Source organism: Macrotis lagotis, chromosome 3, assembly GCF_037893015.1.
Source record: "Macrotis lagotis isolate mMagLag1 chromosome 3, bilby.v1.9.chrom.fasta, whole genome shotgun sequence".
In the NCBI taxonomy this organism is placed as follows: Eukaryota; Metazoa; Chordata; class Mammalia; order Peramelemorphia; family Peramelidae; genus Macrotis; species Macrotis lagotis.
The window spans coordinates 250,125,496-250,150,057 of NC_133660.1; positions in this window are offsets into that span (position 1 = coordinate 250,125,496).

The window sequence follows — 24,562 nt, forward strand, 5'->3', positions numbered from 1 at the left end:
CAAGCCCAATTTGGAGGGGAGGGGTAGAGTGTATCTACAGATATCTTGGAACAAAACCCAGATAAACCTGATGATTCAATCATCATTTTTAGATTCAAACAAGAATGGGAACAACAAATTTGAAATTAAATGATCTGTCTGTATTTTGGTAGTAATATGTTATCATTGCTGGCAACAGTTTAATAACCTTATTTAATACTTGCTTCAAAATCTGGTGTACTGTAAGAATACAAATTAATTTCAGGTGAGGAGCAGGGTGTTTATTGATTACTGGAAATATAGAAAAATAATTTCTACTGACATCTCTACTGAGGTAAAGAAGGGAATCAAAGTAAGCACCAAGATAAAGAAAGATTGTATTTCAAACATGGTAAATGCCCCATGTAAGGACCTGGAGGTAGAAGATATAATGTAATTTATGTGGAATAAGAAGTTGATCAATTTGACTAGATTATTCAATGTATAGGAAGTAATGTGAAAGTGGTCTAGAAAGATAGAGCAGAGCTATTATGAATCCCCATTTTACATAAGAGAAGAGTGAAACACAGAGAGATTTACTTGCCCAGGGTCTACAGCTCATGGGTTTCTGAAGCCGGATTGAAACTCAGCTCTTCCTGACTCAGGCTTACAGTCTTCCTATTCTGCCACCTAGCTTCTGCTAGGTATATTAGATTTGGAACCACAGAACCTTGATTCGGATCTTGACTCAACCATCTAGTACCTAGATGACACATAAGTCACTTAACATCTCTGTATGTCTGTTGTCTCATTTCCCAAATTAGATAATTTCTAAATTCCTTCTATCCTAAAATATTTGATGTGATGATCTACCAATATAGTAATCTGAAATAAACACTGTGTTTCATGGGGACCTGGATGTAGAATTGAATACCAGAAGAATAAACAAGATTGTTTTTGGAAATGTGAATAATATTTTATATTATCCTAAGTAACAGATATCATTCACTCTATTATTCTTCTCAATGATATTATATGATTATAAATCACAGAACTCTGACCTCAGGAGGACAAAAATACCAGGAAATCTAAAGAGGAAAAGAAGATATATTTTGGACCCTTGAATTATGTAGAATGCACAAAAGAAGAGAAGAGAGGAGAGAGGAAAGGAGAGGAGAGAAGAGAGAAGAAGGGATAAGAGAGGGACAATAAAAGATGAGGAAACGATGAAAGGGGAGAGAGGGATAGGACCAGATAAGAGAAGATGAGAAGAGAGAAAAAATATCAGTATATATACAAGTGAGATATGGCAAAAAATAATTTGCAGGATCAAGGTGAAGTCATTCATATGGTAATATTGAGAATCAGCTATAGCAAGTTTCAGGCAGACTCTGCTATCCTCAAGAACAAGAGAACATCTACCATGTTGAACAGATTCTTTTTAGAAAGTTTAAGGGTATGAGATTAACAGCCTTGATGGAAGCAGCTCCTCTCAGAAGTTCAGAGAGTTAGGACAATTGTATTATTCTAACTATGGACAATGTTATCCCCATCTAGAGGAAGAAAGTCAAAACAAAACAAAACACAAAAACCCCTTCAGAATCTGATTAATACTTTGTAAAAATTATCTCTAACCCTTAATCCTAATTCCTTATACTGAAAAGAACTAATCTGGAAACATGTTTATCAAAATACTTACTTATAAAGCTAACCTGACAGTTTGCTGCTGAGGAGAGGCGGGTGGGGAGGGAGTGTGGAAGTAAATCTTGTAACCTAAAAATATACAGTTGCATATGGATGAAAAAAAAAAAAAATATATATATATATATATATATATATATATATATAAAAGAAAAAGAAACTTTATGGGAATAACTTCAGTCTCATTCAATAAGCATTTAATAAATGCCTACTATATGCTAGACATGAGAACTGGAGACAAAAAAGAAAAATATCACTAATGAGGTATTTTCTGTTTTAGTTTTTACAATTTTATTGACTGATTCTTTTTAAATTTTATTTATTTATTTTTGAATTTTACAATTTTTCCCGTAATCTGGCTTCCTTCCCCCCCAACAGAAGGCAGTCTGTTAGTCTTTACATTTTTTCCATGCTATCCATTGATCCAAACTGAATGTGTTGAGAGGGAAATTATATACTTAAGGAAAAGAATAAAATATAAGAGATAGCAAAATTACATAAGATGAGTTTTTTTAATTTATTTTTTATTCTCATTTTGTACAAATGTTTCTTTTACATTAATAAAATATACTTGTTTACAAGTAAACAAAATACTCCTCCCACCATGAATATAGATAGACTTGCTTGGGCGAAAAAGTAAAGGGGAGAGAAAAAAAAATTAAAATAAAAAAAATAATAGTAATAATTGTAGGTATGGCCAGGTGGTGCAATGGATGAAGCACCAGCCCTGGAGCCACGAGCACCTGAGTCAATATCCAGCCTCTTAAACTCAACAGTCACCCAGCCATGTGACATGCAAGCCACCCAATCCCCACTGCCCTGCAAAAACCAAAAAGAAGGAAAAAAAAAAGACCCAAAATAAAATAAAATAGTAATAATAGTAGGGGTGGCTGGGTGGCAGACAGAGCATTGGCCCTTGAGGCAGAAGCACCTGGGTCCGAATCTGGCCCCAGACACCCAAAGATCACCCTGCTATGTGGGCCCAGGCAGGCCACCCAGCCCCACTTGCCCTGCACCCTCCCCCAAATAATAACAAAAAATGTGCTTCAGTTTTTGTTCCAACACCATCAACTCTGTCCTGGGTGGATCACATTCTTTATGATAAGTCCATCACAAAAGTTACTTCCATATTTTTCCAACATTGCCATTGCTGATTGCAACTCCCTCCTTTCTTATTTCTCCACTACCATGTACTATATTTTCTCTCTCCTTTCACTCTCACTCTGCTGTAGTTTCACTGAGTGGTGCAGCAGACAGATACCTGGTCCTGGGGCCAAGAAGCCCTGAGCCCCCATACCACCCCTTAGGCCCAGAATCCACCTGGCCCCTATGGTCCTGGGCAGGCCTTCCAATCCCAGCCCCTTGCAAGAAGTAAAAAAACACAATGTGTTATATCTGACCACTGTCCCCCCATTGCCCATCCTCTCCTACTTTATTCACTTCCTCACCCCTTCCCCCTGTTCCCCCCTCCTTCTTACTCCAGTTGTCTATACCCCATTGAGTATATTTGCTGTTTCCTCTCCTAGCCATCTCAGATGAGAGCAAAGGTTCCCTCATTCCCCCTTGCCTCCCCCTTTCCATATCATTGCAATAGCTCATTGTAATAAAAAAAAATCTTATTATGTGAAATATCTTGGACTATACCCCCTCTCCTTTTTCTTTCTCCCTTTCCATTTCCCTTTTTTTCCTATTGACTCCATTTTACACCATATTTTATCTTCGAATTCAGCTTTCTCCTGTGCTTCAACTATAAAAGCTCCCTCTACCTGCTTTATTAACTGAGATGGTTCATATGAATATTATCAGTATCATTTTTCTATACATGCAGTTCATCCTCATTAAGTCCCTCATATTTCCCCCCTCTCCTCCAATCTCTATGCTTCACCCGAGTCCTGTATCTGAAGATCAAACCTTCTGTTCAGCTCTGGCCATTCCAAAAGGAACCTTTGAAATTCCCCTGGTTCATTGAAAGTCCATCTTTTTCCCTGGAAGAGGACATTCAGCCTTGCTGGGTAGTTCATTCTTGGCTGCATTCTAAGGTCTTTTGCCTTCCAGTATATTGTATTCCAAGCCCTATGAGTTTCCACTGTAGATGCTGCTAAGTCCTGTGTGATCCTGACTGCAGCTCCACGATATTTGAACTGTGTCCTTCTGGCTGCTTGTAATATTTTCTCTTTGACTTGGGAATTCTGGAACTTGGCTATAATATTCCTGGGGGTTGGTTTTTTGGGATCTCTTTCTTGGGGGGATTGGTGGATTCTCTCCATTTCTATTTTGCCCTCTGCTTCTAGAATATCAGGGCAATTTTCCTGTAGTAATTCTTTGAAAGTGATGTCAAGGCTCTTTTCCTGATCATGACTTTCAGGTATTCCAATAATTTTCAAATTATCTTTCCTAAGTCTGTTTTCCATATCAGTTGTTTTTTCAATGAGATATTTCACATTTTCTTCTAATATTTCATTTTTTTTTTGGTTTTGAAGTATTGATTCCTGATTTCTGGTAAATTCATCAATCTCCCTGAATTCTATTCTTTGTCTGAAGGATTTGTTCTCCTCAGAGAGTTTTCTTATCTCTTTTTCCATCTGGCCAATTTTGCTTTTTAACAATTCTTCTCCTCAATAACTTTTTGAGCTGTTTTATCCATTTGACCTAAGCTGTTTTTAAGAATGCTATTTTCTTCAGCATTTTTTTGGATTTCCTTGACTAAGCTGCTGACTTCATTTTCATGTTTTTCCTGCATCTCTCTCCTTTCTTTTCCCAGTTTTTCTTCCAACTCCCTCATTTGATTTTCAAAGTCTTTTTTTGAGCTCTGTCATAGCCTGAGCCCAATTTCTGTTTTTCTTGGAGTCTTTAGATGCAGGAGCTTGTGCTTCCTCATCTTCAGAAGTGAGTATTTTGATCCTTCTTGGGCTCATTTGCAAAATATTTCTCAATGGGCTTCCTCTTATTTCTTTGCTTGTTCATTTTCCCAGCCTAAGCCTGTTTTTTGGGGTGCTTCCTGAGCTTTTGGGACACTCCCACAAGGGTCTCAGTGTGTGAGAGGCTCTGTCTGCCCTCCTGGTATTTTAATGACCATAAGCGCCCCCCCTCTGCCACGGGGCCAAAGTGGGGAGGCCCTGTTGTTCTATGGGGGGGGGGGGGGCCTAGACTGGGATCAGGATCTGAATGTGGTCAGAGCCCCAGAGTTCTGTTCCAGGGGCAGAGGACAGAGCTCGGCAGTCTCTCTTCACTCCCCTCCCTCAGCTCAATGGGCTCATGCCCTGGGGGCTCTTGCTTATGGGCTCCTCCTGCCTCTGTTTCCGGGTCTAGGCTACTGAAAGACCAAGCTGCTTGCTGTGTGCCCCAAGGGCTGGGCTCCACGTGCTTGCTCTGGCAGAGGTCCCCCTGTGTTCCCCCCTCTTTGTGCCGGTGCTCCCCGGGGTGCAGCTCAGGATACTCCCCTGCTGCTGTGAGCTGTGTCTCCCAGTGCCCTGGGGCTGCCTCCGGGAGGCTGAAGTTCTTTGGCTCTGACAGGCCACCCCTCTGGTGGGCCGCCCCTCTCCAGGTCACCCCGAGCAGAAGAACTGCCTCACTGGGTCCCCCTGTGGGTTCTGTCTCTTGAAAGTTCAGTTAGAGTCCTTAGTCCATGAGTTTCATCAGAGAGCTCCTAAGACTTGATCACTTCATGTGGACATCTTGGCTCCGCCCCCCAAGATGAGTTTTTTTTTTTAAATTAAAGGTAATAGTCTTTGGTCTATGTTGAAACTCCACAATTCTTTCTCTGGATACAGATAGTATTCTCCATTGCAGATACCCCAAATTGTCCCTGATTATTTCACTGATAGAATGAGCAAGTCCATCAAGATTAATCATCACCCCCCATGTTGCTGTTAGAGTGTACAATGTTTTTCTGGTTCTGCTCATCTCATTCAGCATCAGTTCATGGAAATCCCTCCAGGCTTCTCTGAATTCCCATCTCTCTTGGTTTCTAATAGAAAATAGTGTTCCATAATGTACATACTACAATTTGTTCAACCATTCCCCAATTGATGGACATATATCAATTTCCAATTCTTTGCCATCACAAACAGAGCTGCAATGAATATTATTGGACAAGTGATGTTTTTACACTTTTTCATGATCTCTTCAGGGTATAGACTGAGTAGTGGTATTGCTGAATCAAAGGGTATATGCATTTTTTGTTGCCCTTTGAGAGTAATTGCAAATTGCTTTCCAAAAAGGTTGGATGAGTTCATTTACTGATTCTTGATGTTTCACAGAGTAATTCCAGTTGCCCAATCCTAATTGTTAAGGAATCAGTTTCTTCAGTTAGGTTTTATATCTCCTTTTCCATTTAACCATTTCTATTTTCTCCAGTAATTTTTTTTTTAGGTTTTGCAAGGCAAATGGTGTTAAGTGGCTTGCCAAAGGCCACACAGCTAGGTAATTATTAAGTGTCTGAGTCAGGATTTGAACTCAGGTATTCCTGACTCCAAGGCCAGTGCTCTATCCACTGCACCACCTAGCCACCCTCCAGTAAATTTTTGCCCTTTCTTTTTTCAGCTCTTCCATACTTTTCATTTCTTTCCCCCATTTTTCTACTTTATTTTTTAAAATCCTTTTTGGGATCTTCAAAGAGGATATTTTGGAATTGAGAACAATTCACACTCTCCTTTGAGGCTTCAGAGGTGGCCTTTTTCAACTATCCTTTTCTGAGATGGTGTTTTGATCTTATTTGCTGATATAACAGCCTACAAGAGTCTGAACTTTTTCCTGTTTCTTAATCATTTGTAACCTAGTTCATAATTTTTACATTTGAACTCTGTTTCTGGGTCCCTTGGGACACTGTCCCAAGCTTCTTGGGTTGGGGACAAGGGACCCACTCACTGACTTTCTATGCTAGCAGCTTGCCCTTCACACTGGAGCTGCTGGCTGTATAGGGTTCTATGGTTCACAATTTGCCTTCTATGCTAGAACTCACAGCTTGTCTGCTATGCTATTGGCCTGCTGAACAAAGACCTAAGGGTTTCAGCTGCTGTTCTTTGCTACAGATGCAAGCATCCTTCTGGCCTCTCCTATACAATCTCCAGATGTGGTATATGCAATCTTTGCTTGGTGTTGTTGCTGCTCCACCTAAGGTAGACAGAGTTTTTCTGAAATACTTCCAACAGACCTTTACTGGAAAAGACTCTGCTTTGGTTTTTTTGTGTGTTCTGTCACTCCAGAATTCATTTAGAGGCTTAACTTAATGTTGTTTCTGAGGGAAGCTGGTTAGAGCTCAGGAACATTCCTGGTTTATCATCACAATCTTGACCCCTTTCAGTCTCCATTAATATTCAGTTCCAGCAACTAGCACTCAGCACTTGTCATTGGAGGGAGATTTAGGGAGACAGTCACAGGGTCAAACTGTTAGTTAGTAGAGGAACATAAGGATCAAATCCAACATTGTTTGTTTTCAGGTTTGTATACAAACATGTGTATATATTCATATGCATATATATATATATATATATATATATATATATATACATATTTAACTCAACTCTTGGGTTATGTGTTTCATGAATTATCCAGTAAATGGATCATAGGATTTTTTAGTTTAAAGGAACCTAAGAGATTATCTAATAAAAACCAGATGATTTTACAGATAAGGAAATCAAGTCCCCAAAAAGTGATGTGACTTATCCAAGTCACATTGTTAATATGATGCTGGTAGAGAAACATAAGGATCAAATGCAATGTTGTTTGTTTGTTTTCACACCAAATTTAATATTTTCCTTATTCCAGTGATACCCATTAAATGGTAGATATTAAATGTTACTGGATCATAGAAGAAGGCAAAAAGAGATAATATTGTTGGCTAAAGTATTCAGTGAAATATTCAAAGCTACTGGGTCTTAATAATGGGAACATTTTAGTCACATTGGTAATGACAAAGGAAAGACAGAGAGAATATTTCCACACGTGGAAAATGGCATAGGTAATCATCCAATGCTTAAAATGCTATGGGATATTTATTACTAGAGGATCTGTTATTTTTTTCATAATTGAGAATTCACCAGATGCATTTATTCTTGAATATTAAAATCCATTTTTAAAGTTTTATGATTCATCAGTCATCTAAATGTTTGGTTGGATAATTAGTTGATGTACAGAGAGAGATATAAGTTCTTAAGTCCTTTAAGGACAATGAAAGAATAGCTCCTCAACTCCACACAAAACATTAAGAACATGCTGATGTAGTGAAAAAGGGAGGAGCAAGGGGATCTCACATTGCAAACACAAGGTTCACTTTAAAATGACAAACTTAAGAATTGTGAAAGGAATCTACTTTTCTTTTAGCTTGCAAATGTCCTATAGTTGGCATTTATCCTGGGGAGAATTTTATACAGCAATATTTTTGAGAAAAAGAATTTCTACAATATTTATATTTTAGAAATATTTGGAAATGTGACAAGGAAAGGGGAAGTATTTGAAGACAGTGAATCATGAGATCACAGATGACAAACATTATTGCTGCTTGAATTTGAAAAAAATGAATGGAATGTCAAGGAAGGAAGGGTGATAGGGAAGAAGAGAGGAAGGAAGGAAAGAAGGAAGGAAAGAAAGAGAGTGCAGAAAGGAACAAATAAAGGAAAGAAGGAAGAATAGTTATCACAACTAGGAAATTTCAGGGTTTTGAATTGAACTCAGATCTTCCTAAATCCAACATGCGGTATATAGAAGACAAAAAGGTTTAGAATTGTGATTTCATTTATATAGGAAACTTGAAGATGAGTAAAATTCCTCTTTCACATAGGCTGATATATTAGAAAAATTTTCCCAAGGCACTGGAAAATATAGTGGATTGTCAAGGTATATACAGTCATTAAATGTCAAAGGTTGGACTTGATGCCTGGTCTTCTTATTTGACTCCAAGTCCTGATTGAAATTAATTTTATATTTCAGATTTTTTTAAAAACTCTCATAGATGTCCCCTGATATGCATGTCTTTAGCACTCCTGCTTGTTGTTATTGTTGTTTGGTTTTTATTCTTTTTTCTTTCTTTCTTTTTTTTTTTTTTGCAAGGCAATGAGGTTAAGTGGCTTGCCCAAGGCCACACAGCTAGGTCATTATTAAGTGTCTGAGTTCAGATTTGAACCCAGGTCCTCCTAACTCCAGGGCCAGTGCTCTATCCACTGTGCCACCTAGCTGCCCCTGTTTTTTATTCTTAAAGAAGACCATGACACCAAATAGGTCTTGTCATGACATGCAAGTAAAAATGTATTTAAGTGGGGTTGGAGGATTGCTGTGCCAAATCACCAATCTCAACTTCTCCCCCAGAGCTATCTAATTCCAATGGCCGGTTTTTGATCAGGATGATTGGAGATGGCCATAGATGCAGTAGGAGAAGGTGGACCTTTTTTAGGTAAGGTCTTTCCCAGATCAATAGTATGAGTGAGGCTTGCACATTCAGTAATTAAGGCTAGATAAGAGAGACATGAGGCAAAGAGACCAAAAATGATGATTTTTTTCCTTGCACAAAAGAAATCAAATGTGAAGGACCAGAGTCTGAAGTTTTCCCATCAAAACAGAAATAATTGCTATTTATGTTCACTCTGAGCTAAGTAAGCAGGGCCCAAACAATGACCAGGCAAGCTTGACCCAGAATATACTGTTGATCAATCAAGGAGTGATTTCAAAGAATTAGTAATATTTTATTGATTATAACAAGAAAATCAGACAAGAAAAAAATCAATTGTCAAACTAATCAATGTCTGTCATGGTTAATAGGTGGTAGTTAAAAACTGAGACCATATCATCTCTTTGTCTTTCCACATTATGTTAAATACAGTCACTTATTAGACAATTTGTTGACATAAATATTTAATCTGCAGAACTCCATCCCTTAGAAAAGGAAGAAAAGAACTCAAAATATTGAAAAGAGCAATTTAAAATAAATCCACAAAAATAAGCTGAGTCTTATTACAGAAAAATTTAAATGTCATCTTGAAGGATAGAATGTATACCTGTCAATTTAGAGAATTCTAAAATTATTAAGGACAGTCTGAGAATTTAATGGGTTCTTGCTCACTGGAAGTCTTCAGTAGCATAGGAGAGGAGACTCCTGTTCAGTTATGAATTAGGTAAGATGGTCTCTGAATCATCGTTAAAATAGGAATAACAAATGAGCAGTCTAGTTAGAACTCATTAATTGGACTATGAAAGGGGGTAGCAGGGCAAAGGCCAAAAATGCTGAACTGGTTAAAGGGAGATTAAAATTGTTTTTAAAAATATGAAGCCAGGTCAGGCTAAAGAATTTATGCCAATATAGCATTTCTTAAAAGATACACCAGGCACCTTAAGTAACCACTAACCAATAGTATATGAACTTGCTCATAAATGTTAAAGTGTTTTTAGATTTCATTTATGGAGATGTAGAGTTGCCAATGAGGGAGGTAAAGGCACATTAGACACTCAGGCTTCTAAATTTTAAGCAGGTCATTGATAAATAGGAGCAAGTCCAGAAAAAGAAAATCAGGGTATTAAAGTGCCTTCAAACTCTAATCAGTAGCTAGGCCCCAAGATGCTGTCATCAGCAAAGGTCAAACCTCCTATGAGGACTGACATTCTTCATCTGTAGGTGAAACAATACCATCAATGGCAATGGCACCTCATAATTTATAGTTCTCTACCAGAGAACATGTAAAATAACTCCCCTCCCATCTCTGCACCTATCCCCAGGGTCCCATCATAGTAGCAACTATCACCTCCACCTAGGTATTTGTTATTCCACAACACTCAAAAAATTGAGGAGGTCTTTCTAAGGGAAAGGGTTTATCTTGTCCTTGGTTAACTGTGTTAGAAATATAAATGTCTTCTTACCCCATCCCCTACTTGAACTCAGCCTGCCCATTCCATCCAAGGTTAAAGAAATGGTCTTGAATATGAATATTAAAAAATATTGGAGAATGGAATTGAGACTTTTTAGCCTGGAAAAAATTTGAGGAAGGAAAGATATAAGAATGACATAGAAACATTTGAAGGATTATCATGTAGAAAAAAGGATTCCATTTTGTTTTTCTTGACTCTATCAGATGGACAATGTAGAGAAATAAGTTTGTGACACTTATAGAATTAATCAGTTACTTTTGTTGGTTCCTCTGCCTTCATATAATTGAAGGGACCCACTTCAATTAGTTTCAAGAATATTTTGAGAATAAACAGTAAATGGAACATCTTAGAACTTTGCAGTTACTAAATGAGAAGCATTTAAATATACTAGTTTTCTTGAGTTTCAGAACAAGAGGAATTCCCCTTTGCTTACCAAAAGCCAACAACTCTTCCTGGGCTATGGTTCATCCTTTTCCTTTATCTTCCAGAAATTTATCCCTTATAATAATTCCTTATATACCCAAACTTCCAACATCTTTTTATCCAGTTACTATCTTACTGTTATCTCCAAGAATATTTTTGAAGTTTGTAAGACTTTTGAAATACATTTAAATATCACATTTCATCAGATTAACTCTGTAAGACTGATACTGTTGCTATCCCCATTTTATAGATGAGAAAACTGAGGCCCAGAATGATAGTTGGGCATGCTCACATAGCTCAGATATGAGATTGAATTCAAACCCAAGTCTCCTTTCATCTAAGTCTAGAATTCTAATTCCTACTCTCCACCTCTTCTTTTTCAACATGATGATTATGTGGGTCAGTCATTAGATAGTCTTGCACAGAAATTATCTTACTAAAATCATAAGTTTGCTTTTATTGTCACATTTGCTTTCATTACATTAATTATGCAGTGATATGTTAGGTGAGTCCCTAATAAAAAATAATGTATCAGTGATTAAATCTGGAGGCTTTAGAAGACAAATCTCCCCCTTAAGGCTTTAAACATCTGGATTGGATCAAACTTGTAGATTTTTTCATTAGTGTTTGAATGTTTATTTTGTCTGAAACAACAAAAGACAATGAAACAAATGTTTCCTTAGCTTTCAAACTGCTATTGATTATTAAAAAAAATGGAAATGTTGGTTAATTTATTGCCAAAGAGTAGTGTAGAATGTCACAGTGATAAAATTTACACCCTTCTTATCCTCTCAGTAGAAAGTAATAAAAACTAACATATATGAAGCATTTTCAAGTTCAAAAAGAATATTCTTCAAAGCAATTTGCCAAAAATATTACAATGAATAGGTCATAGCTGAGTATCTGGAATTTAGACTTTTGTGGGGCCCAGAGGGGCAAAAAGAGAAATAAATGTGACCATGAAAGTTTTAGGATATACAGGAACTTACCAACATGAAGGTTTTTTAGAACCAAAAGAATGTATATGTTTGATGTTGGTAGGTTTGATTCTTGAGAGGCTGGCCTTGTAACAGTCACTAAGGGAGTAAGGAAGGACGTTGAATGATTGACCTGAAAATACTTCTGGAGTCTTGTTGCTGTGACATTGAGAATGTGAGGTCAGTGGGTAGGGAGAAGGGAATACAGTGGCTTCAGTGATTATAATCAGGAGAAGAATGGATGGGGAAAAGAAAGGAGACAGAGAGTCAATGCTTAAGTGCAGAATTTGGAAAAAAATATGATACTTATCTTTGTTTATTTTGAAGGTTCTTCTTTGGAAATGGAGTTATACCTCTTTTGCTTGGCATCAAAATACAAACCTAGGAGCAATGAGAAGTTACAGAAAATCAATCTGTCACTTAACAATGCTTATTAAAAGGCACCACAATCCATATGCTCAAGGTGATTTTCATAAAATAACCTCTTTTTAACCAGATATGAATTTTTCATCAAGATCTAAATTTGCATTATCCAGTTTTTTTATGTGATAGAACCGGTTTTTAAAAATCATATCAGTATATGTAATTGGGAAACCAATAAAATATTTCTATAATTAAACATATGTTATAAATTAATAAATGAAAAACCTGCTAGAGTGAGAGAAAATTGTAGATTTTTATTCATGAATCTTTCAGGATATGGGTACCTCACTTGGCGTGTGGCGCAAGGTGCCATTCGAACATCAGGTAATTTATAGTCTTCAGAAATTCTTTCCCCTCCCTCTTGGATTTTCAAAGGCTCTCATCATACAACGTATGATATGTCGATGAACCCCAATCTTACAGGGGGCGTGTGGGATAATATTCAATTAGCTAATTGTGCAAACTCAGTTGCATTAGGTCAAGATCTCAAGGTTACTCTTGAACAGCTAAGGACTAGATTACTCTAATCTTGGGTTTGCCATCTCTGGAATGGGATTAGGAAAACTCTCCCAGTTTTGTGATTGACTGGGCCATCCCCCCTTTGTAATGGATACCTGAGGGGGGCCCCCTCCACACCCTGTGAAGACCAATACCCTACATTCCTCACAATAAAAAACAAAATAAAAAAAATCAACTAAGAGTGTGAGCTCCTTCTGAAGAACTGCCCAATATTTTCTCTGAATCCTCACAATTGACCCAGTGCCTGCGTAGGAAACAACCTAAAAGTTCTTATTGATTCAGTATTCAAGAAGCGTACAATGTAAAACAACTTTTCCTATATTACCAAACTACTTATGAGCATTTTGACAAAAGTTTTAAAAATTGGAAGTTGATTAATTAAAATAGTGCAAAAATATTTGCCTATGATCTATTTTCCCTATATTAAAAATAGCTTTTAAAAGTTTTCCTGTTCTGAATATTTTTGTTTTAATTTTTTGTATAATGTTTGATAAAATGAGTGTAGTAGTTTAAAACATAATAGTATACAATTATAGTGGTTTTTAAATTTTTTCTGTTTCTAAAAACGTTTTGAAAATCAAAGGGCAAGAAAATAATGTGTATGGGATAAAACAAAATCCTTGATCATTCCCACACCACAAACAAATTCTTCCATTTTCAACCCACCATCAATGACTACATTCAAATTATTTTTATTTGGTTGGGGTTTTTTTTCAGTTTTTGCAAGGCAAATAGGGTTAAGTGGCTTGCCCAAGGCCATACAGCTAAGTTATTATTAAGTGTCTGAGGCTGGATTTGAACTCAGGTACTCCTGACTCCAGGGCTGGTGCTCTATCCACTCTGCCACCTAGCTGCCCCATTCAAATTATTTTTAAATGACCAGTGAAAGATGTCTTGACTTGCATATCAAATGGATTTAGATGAAACAAAGTTGTGCAAAGTTGTCGTCCTTCTTCCTGTCATCAGATTTTCCATGCAGGATATGGCATTGTATTTGATTGGTATGCCATAGATACAAAAAAAAAAAATACAGGATAGAAACACTGATTGGCAGGAACTGGAGGTCATAGGCAAGTTTGAACTCAAGAAGATATTTAATAAGAGCTATACAAGGGTTGAATGGACATATCCCATTCCACTCTCAGTGGTGGAAGATCTTTAGTCAACATTTGGATGCTCACTTGTGTCTTTGGTAGAGTGGATTTTTGTTCACATATGGGCTGAAATTCATGACCCATAGTCTTCTTCCACCTTTGATATTATGTGCTTCTGTGCCAAGAATTCAAAAGAACTTTGGAACCAGACATGATCGAGATTATATACAATGTAGTATGTGATCCTGTTGTGACAGACACTGAATATAGGATAATCAGTTGTATGCTTCATGATGAATGTTGGAAAAGCATAATATTTCTCAAGAATTATCTTCATTATGATTCACTGAATTCCATCAGAGTTCTGTTTCAGGAAAAGCTTATATACCCTGAATTTTATAGCCTTGAATATCCTAAAGTATTAGGGTGATAAAACAATATCCAAGTCTTTGGATTCTGGTTCTAAGATACTTGCTGTATGACTCATCACTGACTCTGGTGGGCTAGGTAGAAAGGCAATTAATTGGTCTGAGATTCAAAAGTCATGAATCTCATCCTAGGTCTAACAAGTAACATAGCATTTATTTAGCGCCTACTATATGCTAGGTACTTCACTAAATTCTATGCAAATAGATCTCATTTTATGCTAACAACAATCCTGAGAATTAGATGCTATTGTTATCTTCATACAGAGGAGGAAACTGAGGTAAAAGGCAAGATAGACAGTTTTAGACAAATTACGAATTATGAAACCAGTAACTGTATGAGATCACACTTTGAACTCTGGTATTATTAACTTCAGGCTGACTACTATATCCATTGCCCCAACTAGCTGCCCCTAGCAATGTAATCCTGAGTAAATCAGGTCCTCTTTTAGGATGTGATTTGCTCATCTACATGTGAAACAAAGAATTTCCCTAATTTGACCTGTAACTATTCCTGCCTTATCTTACTGTACTTGGACTAAAAGGTGAAGCATTCATATTCATATTGTTCCAGAAAACTTCTGTCAATTTTTTCTTTTGTCTGTGAAACTAATGTCTAATTTTAGTTTCTTTCTAAATGCCTTGATCCTATCACTTTCTTTTCTGATTGCATAGAGGGAAAGCTAATTTTTATGAGCCCCTAAGTGACTATTTTCTCCTCTGCTGGATAAACACACCTTATTGTTTGGAATTGTAGTTGACAAGTTTACCCTTGTTGCCTCTTAGAATTGAGTGCTCACGTGGTTATATAGCAGCAGCATTTCATTCATATGAATCACTTTTCTATTATATTCCTAATAAAACCTGCCCTCTGTCTAATAACTTGAATGACAGAAACTGAAAACTAGGTTTTCAAATATGAATCAATCTCTGGTTGAATCATCCTATATCACTCCTCGGAAATTCTTTTACAGGAAATCGATTTCAAATGTTTTCATGATCTTTATGATAGAGACCTTATGGTATTGTTGAAAGAACACTGGTTTCTGAAAATTCAAGACTACAAAGAACCTTGAAGGCTTTCAAATATATCCTTTCTAATTTACAAATACAGAACCCAAGATCTATTGAATTTAGGCAACTTGTCCATCATCACATAAGTTTAAGTGACAGAATTAGGATTGCAACTCAGATCTTTCAAGTATAACCTTTGTTAAAATCTACAATGTCCTACATGAGGTGTTGAACATACAAAGATGGGACTTGACATAAGCCCTAAAACTGGCAGTCAAATAGAGGGAAGAATGAGCACCCAAGTAAATATGGAAGAGTAGATATGCAAATTATCAGTCCAACAAAGAACTATGACAAATTTGCCTTGATGTTTAGAAGGAATAAAGAGCACTTTCATCTGGATTTCAATCTTGTTTTTCTTCTTTGTTTATGACTCACAAGTGTGTGGTGGTGTATTCAGGAGGATTAGTACTTCTCTTATGAAGCTGAGACCTTTTCAAGGCTTCTCATCCACCTTTACAGGTTATCTGATTCCATTTCTGGCTCCAGTCACATCTCAATAAACTATCTTGGAAGAAAGGCTAAACTAGATTAAGGGTAACCAAAAGGTCCCAGTCTTCTTATTGAGCTAGGGAGAGATCTACCACAAGTATGTGAAGACCATCAGCAGAAAGATGAGAATCATTTGTAACAATGGTCTTGAAGGTTGTCAAAGGAGGCACCATGGAGAGCTTGATAAGGAATGAGACACCAAAATCAACCACTGCATCATAGGCCATGGCAAATCATTTTGACTTTTGTCCTGCACTGGACTTTTATGACTTAGGAAGAGAGAATGAAGGTGATGTCTGTGCAACTCTACCTCACTTAAATCCAATTCCTGCATAAGTCACACTGTCACCCATGATCCTCTTTGAATATGAAGAACAAGCAAGGACTCACATCACTTAATAACATCAATGACATTTGGATGCTTGTAAATCAATGTCTTTGCTACACCAAGTTGGGGAGTAGATGTTGCAAGTACCATTGAATTAGTTTGCTAACAATGAAATTGAAGTTTGAAGATAAATCTGAGGTTGGACAAGTAGGTAACAGAACTTAAATTTCTCAAGATTCTTCTGACTCTAATCTCATTACTCTTCAATACACCTCAGTCAATAAACATTTCTGAAGCACTTACTATATAATAGACACTATGCTAATGGCTAGGAATAAAAATAAAGGCCAATCAAAGCTCTCTAGGTATTCCCAGAGGTATTGTTATTTGGTTTTCCCTGCCATGATTGGTCAAACCTGATATTTACCTTCATATTTACACTACAAATCTTGATTATTATTAAATTATTTCTTGGTGGTATGAAGTGATTATAAATATATATTATCATGTTGCTTATTTTAAAAAAGACTCATGGAACCTGGGAACAATCATCCAGAGGTTTTCTGGAACAAAGTGATCTTTCTGAATATCAACTGTCTTTCTGAAATAAATATATTTCTCTTAGAATGTATTTGTTCTATTGACCAGGAGCAAGTTGAATTGGATGACAATTCAACTATTTTTATGTCCCTTTCATATTCTAGGAGAGTAATGATCTAGAAACATATTAAGATAAGATATACTCACTTGAAGTGAGAAGCTATGTGTATAGTTTTGCAGTAAGATTCTGAATTGTATATAATTCTAATTGAAATATGAAGAGTAAGAGATCAGTGAAGGGAGAAATGATTTTCACTGAGAAGTTTCAAAAAAAACTTCAGGAAATGAAGTATTTGTAAGTAAGTCTAAATAGCTCTATAATTTATTGCTTATATGTTGATAGACAAGTCATATAATTTCTCTGTCCCTCTGCATCTTCATCTATTAAATGAAAGGGTTGGACTAGATACTGTTTTAAGGGTCTCTAATATTTTTTAATCCTATCCTTGTAAGATGGTAAGATTTTCACTGGATCTTGAAGGACAGACACATTCTTACTAACATCCCTTTGGATGATAGGAGGGTAAAGCTTACACTTCAGATATAGGGAGATCCTTGAGTAAATGTTTAAGTAGGTGGGATGTGGCAAGGTTTCCAGTTTGGATGAAACATCAGAAAGTTTGATAGGAAGTTACAGAATTGTAGTTTGGAAAATTAGTATAAAACTAAATTGATAGTTAAAGTCATTGAGTTCCACAGTAAAGTGCCTGAAGGTAGCAGCCACACTAGCTTTTTTGACATGTCTGAGAAAACACTGCTCTGTAAAAATAATAATAAAAAAAAATCAGCTGCAGAATAAGATAGATTCATTGAATGCTCCCAGATGGAACCACAGCCTTCCTCTCATGTACTTTTTCTCTTCTTCCATAACTCATATCATATTTTAAATCCTTAGTTTGAAAAACATGGCAGACTTTGCCCTGCAGTTTTCAAAGGTGATGTCAGATTTCTTTTTTTCTGAAGAAAGTACACAAATATTGGCACTTTCCACTCTCACTTCCACTGCCATCACCCAAGTACATCTATTTGCTCCAATGTGCTGAGTTTATGGGAAACAGTAGATTGGCCCAATTGATCAAAAGTGTTAGACACATAAAATGGGTATTTGTTTGTTGGTTATTCAATATTGTTGCAAAACTATACACATAGTTTCTCTCTTCAAGTGAGTATATCTTGTCTTAATATGTTCCTAGATCATTAGTCTCCTAGAAGGGGAAAGGGACATAAAATAGCAAAATATACATTCAACTTTGCATTTTTCTGGCTTTTTTCATTTTTTCTCAATTTCTTGAAAACAAAAATTATTAACATTTGTTTTTTGTTTTAATTTTGAGTTCCTGATTCTCTTCCTCCTTCCTTCCCTTCCCTGCTCCCTCCTTGAGAAAGCAAGCATTTGAAATTTATGCTGTCATATACCACATTTCCATATTAGTCGTGTTGCAAAGAAAATTCAAACTAATAACAATAATAATAAAATAAAAAGATATGGATCAATCTTCATTGAAGATTGAAGTAATTTTTCTAGAGGTGGATAGCAATTTTCATTATAAGTCTTTTGAAATTGCATTGGATCATTACATTGGTGAAAATAGCCACACAGTACTTCACAGTCTGTTATCAAATAATGTTGCTGTAACTATGGACAATGATCTCCTGGTTCTGTTCACTTCACTATACATCAGTTCATGTAAATTTCCAGATTTTTTCTGAAAGCACCCTTCCTGTCATTTCTTATATCTCAACAGTATTCCATCACAATAATATACCACAACTTGTTCAACCATGAATATCACTCAGTTTCCAATTTTTTTATATTTTATTTTATTTTAATTCTCATTTTGTACAAATTTTTTTACATTAATAAAATATTCTTGTTTAAGAGTAAACAAAATACCCCTCCTCCCCATGAATATAGACTTGCTTGGGCGATAAAGTAAAGGGGAGAGAAAAAAATTAAAATTAAAAAAAATAATAGTAATAATTGTAGGTATGGCCAGGTGGCGCAATGGACGAAGCACTAGCCCTGGAGCCACGAGCACCCCAGTCCATATCCAGCCTCATAAACCCAATAATCACCCAGCCATGTGACATGCAAGCCACCAGATCCCCACTGCCCTGCTAAAACCAAAAAGAAGGGGGAGGGGGAAGACCCAGAATAAAAAAAAAATAGTAATCATAGTACAGGTGGCTGAGTGGCAGACAGAGCATTGGCCCTTGAGGCAGGAGCACCTGGGTCCGAATCTGGCCCCAGACACCCAAAGATCACCCTGCTATGTGGGCCCAGGCAGGCCACCCAGCCCCATTTGCCCTGCACCCTCCCCCAAATAATAATAACAAAAAATGTGCTTCAGTCTTTGTTCCAACACCACCAACTCTGTCACAGGTGGATCACATTCTTTATGATAATCCATCACAAAAGTTACTTCCAAATTTTTCCAACATTGCCATTGCTGATTGCAACTCCCTCCTTTCTTATTTCTCCACTACCGTGTACTATATTTTCTCTCTCCTTTCACTCTGACTCTGCTGTAGGGTCACTGAGTGGCGCAGCAGACAGATCCCTGGTCCTGGGACCAAGAGACCCCGAGCCCCCATACCACCCCTTAGGCCCAGCATCCACCTGGCCCCATGGTCCCGGACAGGCCATCAAAACCCAGCCCCTTGCCAGAAGTAAAAAAGAAAATGTGTTATATCTGACCACTCTCCCCCCATGGTCCATCCTCTCCTCTTTTATTCACATCCCCACCCCTTAACCCTGCTCCCCCCTCCTTCTTACTCCAGATGCCTATACCCCTTTGAGTATATATGCTATTTCCTCTCCTAGTCACCTCTGATGAGAGCAAATATTCCCTCATTTCCCCCTTGCCTCCCCCCTTCCATATCATTGCAATAGCTCATTGTAATAATAAAAAAAATCTTATGTGAAATACCTTGGTCTATTCCCCCTCTCCTTTTTCTTTCTCCCATTACATTTCCCCTTTTTTTCTATTGACTCCATTTCTACACCATATTTTATCTTCTAATTCAGCTTTCTCTTGTGCTTCAACTATAAAAGCTCCATCTACCTGCTCTATTAACAGAGAAGGTTCATATGAGTATTATCAGTGTCATTTTTCTATGCAGGAATACATGCAGTTCATCATCATCAAGTCCCTCATATTTGCCCCCTCTCCTCCAATCTCCATGCTTCACCTGAGTCCTGTATCTGAAGATCAAACCTTCTGTTCAGTTCTGGCCATTCCAAAAGGAATATTTGAAATTCTCCTGGTTCATTGAAAGTCCATTTTTTTCCCTGGAACAGGACATTCAGCCTTGCTGGGTACTTCATTCTTGGCCGCATTTTAAGTTCCTTTGCCTTCCGGTATATTATATTCCAAGCCCTACAAGATTCCAATGTAGTTGCTGCTAAGTCCCGTGTGATCCTGACTGCAGCCCTCAGTTTCCAATATTTTGCCATCACAATGAGTTTGTTCTATTTAGTATTGCTTGATCAAAGAACATGCAAGTCTTACAACCCTTGGGCATATTTTCAAATTGCTATCCAGAATAGTCACATCAGGTCACAACTCCATCAACAATGCCCCAATTTTTTCCATACCCCCTCCAAGATTTGTAATTTTCCTTTTCTGTTATGTTAGCCAGATTGATAGGTGTACAGCATTACCTCAGAATTGTTTTAATTAGCATTTATCTAATCAGCAGTGATTTGCAGTATTATATATGAGTTTAGATAGTTTTCTTTTACTGAAAACTGTTCATATCCTCTATTTATCAATTGGAAAAATGCTCATATTTTCATATATTTGATTCATATTTATAAGTATTTGAGAAATGAGACCTTTATCAGAGATACTTGCTACAATAAAATCTCCCCTCTTCCCTTCTAATCTTTTTTTTATTTATTTAAGGCAACAGTGACTTGCCCAAGATCATACAGATAGGTAATTTTTAAGTATCTGAGACTGGATTTGAACTCAAGTCCTCCAGATTTTAGGGTCAGTGCTCTATACCCTGCACTACCTAGTTGCCATTTTCCCTTCTAATCTTAACAACATTTCTTTTGTTCATACAAAAAGCTTTTAATTTAACATAATCAAAATTATCCATTTTACATTAATTAATACTGTCATTTCTTTAGCCATAAATCCTTCCCTTATTTATAAATCTAACATGTAGAGTATTCCATAATTCCCTAATTTGCAGGTAGTGCAGTGGATAGCGTGTGAACCTTGGAGTCAGAAAAAACTGAGTTCAAATCTGATCTCAGACATATGGAGTTTGCTAGCTGTATGACCTTGGACAAGTCACTAAAACTGATTTGCCTCGTATCCAGGGCCTTCTCCAATCACCCTAATCCATATCTGGCCCCAGATGGTTCCAGACAAGAAAGTGAGACCAGTGATTTAGCACAACCCTCACTCACTCTCATGCAATTCACATATATGTCATGGTATCACATCCCTGATGTTACAATCTTCTTTAAAAACAAAAGACAAACATCAACTTCAATTTGCTTATTTGCCTTTATTTCCAAAGAGTGTATGATTTTTTACCTTATGTTGGTAAGCAGTATGAGATTTTGTTTTATATTTAACTTCTGTCAACCTACTTTTCAGTTTTCCTAGTAATTCTTATCAAATGATGATTTGTAGTCCCCAAATTTTCGTTATTTGGGTTGTCAAACACTAGACGACACTGACCATTTTTAGCCAGTTCCAAATTATTTTGATGATTATACTTCATAATATAGTTTGAGATCTGGTAATGGGCAGCCAACTTTGCTTCAACTTCCTGCCCCCCCCCACCCCAGTGATTCCCTTGATAGTCGTGACCTTTCATTTCTTCAGATGAATTTCGTTTTTCTTAATATTTTAGAAAAACTTTGAAAACACTCACAATTTTATCAACAGCCTCAACTGTGACAATAGAGAGATAAAGTGCACCCTGGAATGCAGTTTTTGGTGACAATGATACTTTGGGATGGGGGGGTCAAATCCCTTTTCCTTGAAATTGCAGAATTTGTTATTATTGCACAGACACTCTGTCTACAAGGCCACCAAATATATCAATGACTATAGTTTTGAACTAGAAAGGTTTAATATTTAAAAAGATAGAAAATTAGATCATAATGATTGTAATAATAAAGTATCAATAATAATAGTATCTGTAAAATTATGTTTATAAACTACTCTGTGTTCTTTTTTAAAATATGTATTTATTTATTTTCCCAACTACCATAATCATAGTTTTTACCAAACTTTTTTCTTTGGAAGGTTTTGAGTTTTGCATTTTCCTCACTCCTCCCCTTCTTTCCCTTCTCCCCCTGGCAGAAGCAATCTGATATAAGCTCTACATTTATAAACATGCTAAACATAGATCCATATTGATCATATCATGAGCGAAGAATCAGATCCAAATGGAAGAAAAAATGCATGAGAGGAAAAAATGACATAATATGTAATAAAACTTTTAAAAATTGAACATAGAAAGCTTTGGACTTCATTTAAATTTCACAGTTCCTTCTCTGCATATCAATGATATTTTCCATCACAAGTCTTTTAAAATTGTCTTTATTATACTGCTGAAATGAGCAAGTCCTTCATGGTTGATCATCACCCTATGTTGTTGCTAGTGGGTAAAATGTTCTTCTGGTTCGGATCATTTCAGTCCACCTCAATTCATGCAAGACTTTCCAGGCTTTTCTGAAATCCCATAACTCCTGATTTTTATATAACAGTGTTGTTCTATCATATATATATATATATATATATATATATGTATATATATATATACATATATATGTATTTATGTATACATACATATATATGTATATATATATATATATATATCACAATTTATTCAGCCATTCCACAGTTGATTATATGAATCATTATTAAAGGGGAAATTAGGAAAAATAAAGGGTCTGGAGTCTTGAGATCTTAGAACTAGATCTAGAAGGAACCTCAGGAACTAGCTAGTCCAAATTCGTCTTTTTATACATTCTTTTCTTCATTTAATGAGGAGGGCCCTAATGCTGACACTTACTACCTTTACTTCCATGGACAAGTCATCTAAGTTCTCAAAATCTCATTTTCCCCATCTTTAAAATAGGGGTGATTGGTATTATCAGACTGGATATAATAGTCATTGTTACTGTGTTTTTGTTTTGTTTGCTTTTAAAAACTTTATTGGAAAGTAAAATGGTAAAGGAGTCTGACATATTTCTGGGGTAAAATTGGAATGAAATAATATGAAGATAAAAGTAGTCAATTTAATTTTTTAAATGAATATGCTAGTGAAAGGCAGCAGAGTTTAACAGTTTAGACTTTTAATAAAAAAAAGATTTGGGTTTAAATTTTTCCTCTGACACAAACTAATTATGTGACTTCAGACAATTCACTTAACTTATTTGCCATAGTGACCTGTCTGAGACAAAATGAAGCAGGAAGAGTTGGGTCTACAAATATAGGCAAAAGTCAGTCCCTGCTCACAAGGAGTTCAGTCTAATAGAGAAGACAACATGCAAACAAACTATGAGCAAACAAGCACATTAAAGAGGATTGGAAGGTCTTTAGAGACTGAAGGAAGCCAGGAAAGTCAAAAGAGGGAAATGAGGAGTAAAAGAATTCCAGATATTGGGAATATTTGTGAAAATAAAATAAAACAAACAAAAACAGTCAAGAGATGGAGTATCATTTAAAGAGCAGAAAGTAGACTACTATCTGTGGATCACAGAGGAGAAGGTGGAGCATGTAGTGTAAGGTGCAAGAAGACCTATACCGTTGATTTTATTGCGGTGTCAAACTCAAAAAGAAATAGACATTTGCAGACTACATATTAACATTATCTACATTTTATTGTGTTTTAAAATTTATTTTACATTTACAAAATTTGATTTCTGCAAATTTGAAAATTTGGGGGACCTCTTACAAGCTGTCAAGCTGTGAGTTTGACATATTGTTAATAGAAAGCTCTCTAAAGAGAAAACCCCCTCTAAGAATACAGGTTGGTACCTTCTCTGAAACTCATGGTCTTAGACAATTGTCTAGAACTCTGAGAAGTTAAGTGGTTTTCCCAAGGTCACACAGATTGAACCAGAGAAGAAATTGGAAGATCATCCATCTTCTGAAATTGACTGTCTTAGAGATGCTTAATAGTGGCAACTATACACTTGATTGAATGATTGAATTCACTTCTTAGTAGGAAACAGAATGGCAGGCCTGGATAAGGTGAAACCTTTGTATTGCTTTGGGGGAACCAGAACCTCTAGACCAAGACTTGAAAGGGACTTCAGTGATTATCTATTTCATTCTTCTCAATTCATAGATAAAAAATGAAGCCCATGTTGGGGTTCTATCCTAAAGTCATAAAGTCAGATGGGACTTGAAATCCCAAAAGTTTGGAAAGTTTGGGATAAGACATAAGCAATGCTATGACCAATAGTTGGTAATTGTATTCCAGGTAGTGATATTGGCATTTTAGAGAGATGTTGGAGAACAATCTACTTAACCCAGTGATTTTAAAATCTAGTTTCTTTGTTTTAACTGAAAGGGAAATTGTGAAATTCTTCTGCTTGTAGGGACCAATGATAACTAACACACACAATCAGATTTGCACTTTATATTTAAAATCCCGGTGAAATTGAAATTTGCCTTATGAAGTTTTGATGATAATATAGATTTTAAATACCCTAGC